The sequence below is a fragment of the Oncorhynchus keta genome, chromosome 9 (genome assembly GCF_023373465.1).
Source record: "Oncorhynchus keta strain PuntledgeMale-10-30-2019 chromosome 9, Oket_V2, whole genome shotgun sequence".
NCBI lineage: Eukaryota > Metazoa > Chordata > Actinopteri > Salmoniformes > Salmonidae > Oncorhynchus > Oncorhynchus keta.
The window spans coordinates 27565334-27571456 of NC_068429.1; the positions used below are offsets into that span (position 1 = coordinate 27565334).

The window sequence follows — 6123 nt, forward strand, 5'->3', positions numbered from 1 at the left end:
CTAGTCGTGTTTATGAAGACGATTATACAAACAGACTAGTCGTCATGTAGGCTCGTGTAGGTCGACGGTCCGCCCCTAGGTGATGAGTTTAGGCACCAAGACATCTGCCACACTGACCCTCAACACAGGGGTCGTGCTTAGTCCACTTCTGTACTCCCTGTTCACCCACGAATGGGAGCCAGGCCTAATTAACCTAACATCAGTGCCTGACCTCACTAATGCTCTTGTGGCTGAATGGAAGCAAGTCCCCGCAGCAATGTTCCAGCATCTAGTGGAAAGCCTTCCCAGAAGAGTGGAGGCTGTTATATCAGCAACTGGGGGACCAACACCATATTAATGCCCATGATTATGGAATGAAATGTTCAACGAGCAGGTGTCCACCTACTTTTGGTCATGTAGTGTATCTACCTCAATTACCTCGTACCCCTGCACATCAACTCTGTACTGGTACTCTGTGTATATAGCCAGGTTATCATCGACTCTGTACTGGTACCCTGTGTATATAGCCAGGTTATCATCGACTCTGTACTGGTACCCTGTGTATATAGCCAGGTTATCATCGACTCTGTACTGGTACCCTGTGTATATAGCCAGGTTATCATCGACTCTGTACTGGTACTCTGTGTATATAGCCAAGTTATCATCGACTCTGTACTGGTACCCTGTGTATATAGCCAGGTTATCATCGACTCTGTACTGGTACCCTGTGTATATAGCCAGGTTATCATAGACTCTGTACTGGTACCCTGTGTATATAGCCAGGTTATCATCGACTCTGTACTGGTACCCTGTGTATATAGCCAGGTTATCATCGACTCTGTACTGGTACCCTGTGTATATAGCCAGGTTATCATCGACTCTGTACTGGTACCCTGTGTATATAGCCAAGTTATCATCGACTCTGTACTGGTACCCTGTGTATATAGCCAGGTTATCATCGACTCTGTACTGGTACCCTGTGTATATAGCCAGGTTATCATCGACTCTGTACTGGTACTCTGTGTATATAGCCAAGTTATCATCGACTCTGTACTGGTACCCTGTGTATATAGCCAGGTTATCATCGACTCTGTACTGGTACCCTGTGTATATAGCCAGGTTATCATAGACTCTGTACTGGTACCCTGTGTATATAGCCAGGTTATCATCGACTCTGTACTGGTACCCTGTGTATATAGCCAGGTTATCATCGACTCTGTACTGGTACCCTGTGTATATAGCCAGGTTATCATTGACTCTTTACTTTTCTATTATTTCTCTATTTTCTTTCTCTCTGCATTGTTGAGAAGGGCCCGTAAATAAGCATTTCACTGTCAGTCAACACCTGTTGTTTTCGAAGCATGTGACTGCTGTGTCTGCACCTGTGTTATCTCCTTCATGGTGAATGGTCCATCGGTGGTCAGCAGGTCCAACTGCCCCAGCTCTTCTGCGAGGTCCATTTTTTAACACTCTGCTGACAGTTTGGTTTGACCTAAACACGGCCTGGTCTGGTGTTTAGCAAACCAAGCAGTGAAACACGTAACCATGAGAATTCCACAAAACATGATATCTCATGTATAATATTTTATATTTAGAGTACTGTATTTCACCTGTTTAGAGCAGTAAAACCATGTTCATATTTGAATACGTCTTGCACCCAACTGCTTCTCCTTACCTTCAATGACACCAATGCACATTCTAGAACTCAGTAAATAATTTGATGCCTGACTGATGTGATGTAACAATTGTCTCCTAGGTAACAACATGAAGCTTCTACATTCCTTAAAAGTGATAGCTATCATTAAGAAACTTTCCCACCTTCTTTGATATCATCAGCGAGGATGAGGCGAAGCAATATATTTTTCAACTGTTTGAAGATTTGACTGATATATGCAGTGGTGATGTTAGTATGTAAATCTTGTTGTACATGTATTTTTTTAGATGCTTGTCAGCAAAGCCACTACACAACACAACACAATACATGAATTGCACTGTGACGGTGACAAACGGTGCCCACAAACTGTTCCGGCCTACATAAAGCTGTAACAACAGCAGTCCCACTGCTACACCGGGCTATCAGCGGAGCCTTGTCTGGCAGAAAAACAGTTCATTCAGCTTCATTTACTGCCTTTAAAAAAAACATAGCTGATATGGCTGACCTGCTTAAACAAATGTGGTTTCTACTAGCAATTGAGATGTACAAACTATGGCATAAGGGGACGACGAGCAGATTAAAGGCAATCCGTAATTTCGATTAAGACATTAATGAGCAAGCTAGGCTGTACATAGTCAATATAACTTTTTATTTCAGCACTTTTGAAATGTACAGCGACAGAATTCAGAACATTGTCCATTCTTACAGTATTCTCTCTGTACACCAAGTCAGAATCATAGGATAAATAAAGGGGGCATATAAGCAGACAATGAAAGCTCTTACAATATTCAATGATTACATTTCTCTAAAACAGGCTATAGGCTATATGTGCACCACCAAGTCAGAACAGTAGGTGAAATTATGAGGGGAAAAGGGACCAAATTAGTAGGGTGAGGCATATGGGCTTAGTATTACTTTCTTAGGTACGGTATATATATCTCCCCTGGCATATTACATAATTTATGCAGCAGCATACAATACATTTTTGGACACACCTTGTCCCCATGAGTGACAGAACACTGAGTCAATCATAGCACAATTAGAGAACATCTCCAACCCCTACACTCTGTATTTTCCGCTGGCTGCACTGAAAGCACTGAGCCAGGCGGAAACATCTGCATTTTGGTGCTGCCTTAGTCAGGAAAGTAAAAAGAGCCCATGTTTGTATGCGTCTTTATTAACTTAAAATTATTATTTTTTAACATTGTTTGCAAACTGATATGTTAAATGTATTAATGCCAAAATAACATGCAAAACAGGCAACCTGAAGAGAGAATAAAAAATAAAAAAAAACAGGCAACAGGTCGCCACTGGATGGCGTCCACGATACTGAAATACATGGATATTATACAATCCATATACAATAAGACATTCAAGTTGAAAGCACAAGTAAAATTCATGATAACAACATGTACATTAAGGAGACTCAATGTGTTGATTAATGTTTATTTACCACCATCTTTGATGGCCAAAGATCATATTCAAGTATAGCCTTTCTTCTGTGATATCAAATCTCTGGTGAAATAAAACGTTGTAGTATGGAGATACTGCCATCTTGTGGTAAAGGTGAAGAACAATCTTCCCGGTGTCCTCCGTAGGCAATTTAACTATATATTTCTGCGATAACGGGAGTATACTTTTTTGGAGAAATGGCAACTGCAAAAACTTTATTTCAATGATAGTCAATTACATTTCCAATGCTTTGTTTAGAAAAGCATATTTTTTCCCAATATGCATGGAAGGGGATGTAGCTCAGTGGTAGAGCGCATGCTTTGCATGTATGAGGCCCCGGGTTCAATCCCCGGCATCTCCACAGTTGTTTTCACAATTTTGAATAACCCATTGTTTGTCCAAATCTCTATGGATTTCACCCGTAGTTTAGTTTAGATCAGTGTTATTGTCAAACAAAATACGTAAGCAGCACACACTGCTTATTTAAACTCAGACTTGTGTTCCATTGTGACCCCTCAAGGCTTCCTCTCTGCATGACTACAGACCACTGAGATTGATAAAAACACAGATATTTTTGGATTGTATGTGCACTGTAGTTGACATAAGGAATCGGTTGAAAGTAAATATGACAAATGTAACATCATGATGTCCACTACAGAAGACATTTATGGGTGGGGAATGGAATTAATTGTATTTTTTATTTTATTTAATCTTATATTTTATATCTTCCTGGGGGGGACTGTGGGAGGGGTATCGAATAGTTGAGGGACAGCTATTGGGCAACTGTGGGGGGATCTTGGAGGGTTCGGGTTCACGTTTTTTGGCCTGGTGGTAGATCGGTCAACATGCCCTTGAGCAGGACATTGACCCTGGATGCTTCTGTGTGTTGCTCTGAATGGGAATCTGTTGGATGACTGGTATGAAGTAGTTATTGAGCGGCTTCACTGCAAGTTCATTGTTGGATGACTGGTATGATGTAGTTATTGAGCGGCTTCACTGCAAGTTCATTGTTGGATGACTGGTATGATGTAGTTATTGAGCGGCTTCACTGCGAGTTCATTGTTGGATGACTGGTATGATGTAGTTATTGAGCGGCTTCACTGCAAGTTCATTGTTGGATGACTGGTATGATGTAGTTATTGAGCGGCTTCACTGCAAGTTCATTGCAGTTTCGAATATTCAATAAAAATAATAAACATTTAAAAAAGTTGTTCTTTGCCCTTGTTTTTGTTCTTTTCCCTCCTTCTCTGTTCTCACAAATGTTTTATCAGCCAGTCCCCAGTGTTACAGAGAAACACAAATTAAAGCTCACTGCTAGTTTGCCATCCAGTGCAGGAACATTCCCCTAAAATCTGTGTCTGAGATCCTTACTAATTAAGATTGAGTTAGACGGTCTTTTCCCTCCCCTAACTCCTGGAGATCTTCACTTTGTAAGTGCTTCCTCTTTCATAAAAAGCTATTTGTGGGTCAAGGAAAACAAATGTTGGATGTCATTGAAAAACATTTTTCATAATATGTTTTCTGCCAAGTCATTGAAGATCGAAGGGGCAGCATCACAAAGGCGTCTGTGTGAATGAGTTAAACCGTGTAATCTGAATTGCCACAGAGCTGGAGGTTAGACAGAGGAGCGCGTAACTCTCTGATCTGAGCTGGAACAGATGACCATAGAAGGAACATAAGGTCTATCACACAGGGGTAACAGGACACACTTTAACTGGGAGACAAAATAGAGACATGCAAAACATTCTTTCACTACCCAATAATGAAGAGCACAGTGCTCATACACTGAAGAATTCCCCAAGAGCATGAAGTCATCTAACAGTTTTATTTGAAGGATACAGAAGAATACAGGTTTTTCAGAAGCTGTCAATGATACCAAAGTCCCTAAAGAAGTGGCATAGTTTTAGTTACATTTCTCTGAAAGATGAGTCAACATTCAGATGTTCATGTACAAATGTGAATTGTCATGTTTGTGAGGTGTTTTGCGATGTGTTCTGTGTTGGTATGACAGCTTGTTAAGATGTGTGAGAAGTGTAAAAAAAAAACATATTTGAAAAGCCTTCTTTTTCAATGGCATGTTTGTTCAAATGAACAGATTCAAAATCAGGGAAACAACCTTAATGAATGCCTGACAATGGCCAATGTCGGAACTGGTCTTCTAATGATATTAACCAAAGACTACAGTTTCAATGGGATCAATCATAGCTATAGCTATACATCATATAAGATGAAAGACACAGGAGAGGACAAAGCCATGCACGGAACAATCTGTCTGGAACATATGTTTTCATCGTTCTCGTCCTCCACAAAGACGGAGATAAATTTGTTCTCCACCCAAGGCAGCTCTTGACTCTGCAAGGCCAGCACACGGACACACTGCACGTCTTTCCTGAAGTTGAACTTCTTGCCACCGGGCTGCTGCTGCAGCTTGTTCAATGTGTCACTGCTGCCAGCGGCAGCATTGGAGACAATGAAGGCATCGATCTCTAGCTTGGCATTGGACAGGAAAGCACGGATGTTCATCTTGCTCTGGTTGTTGAGGTGGCTGGCAGTGTTGGTGTTCCCCATTCTGCGACTGTTGGTCAGCTGTAGAGAGGAGTGATAGGAGCAGTTAGAGTTGGCCAGGGGTGTGTTCATTAATGTGATACGTTTGGAGCGTTCCAGATAGAAACGTAATGAACAGAACTGACACAAATCCCTATTCTACATGATGGACAATTATAATTGTTCTGCACCATACATTTCTATCGGGACGTGTTGTAACGTTGCACTCAATTTAACAGGCAACTGTTGTCGGCTACAGTCTGTAATACAATTATATATTTTTCATTTTTCTCTCTCTGGTGAAGAGCTCTCGTATAATATGGCAACTTTATATCCTCATGGCATGTTAAATGTCAACAGATGCTGTCGTTACACCCACTCAAATGGCCTGTTACCTTAACGGTAGTGGAATCCTCAAAAGTGACTGACCCTCAGCTGACTTGATGTGGACCGTTGGACAATAATTCACTGACTAGCACAGGAAAGATTCAACC

General features: G+C 41.2%; 1 non-coding gene across 1 annotated transcript; it reads left to right on the forward strand.

The window, feature by feature from the left end:
* Positions 1–3374: 3374 nt before the first annotated feature.
* On the forward strand, positions 3375–3446 carry trnaa-ugc (transfer RNA alanine (anticodon UGC)). Its single transcript has one exon. It is a non-coding gene; the product is annotated as a tRNA-Ala (tRNA).
* Positions 3447–6123: the final 2677 nt, after the last annotated feature.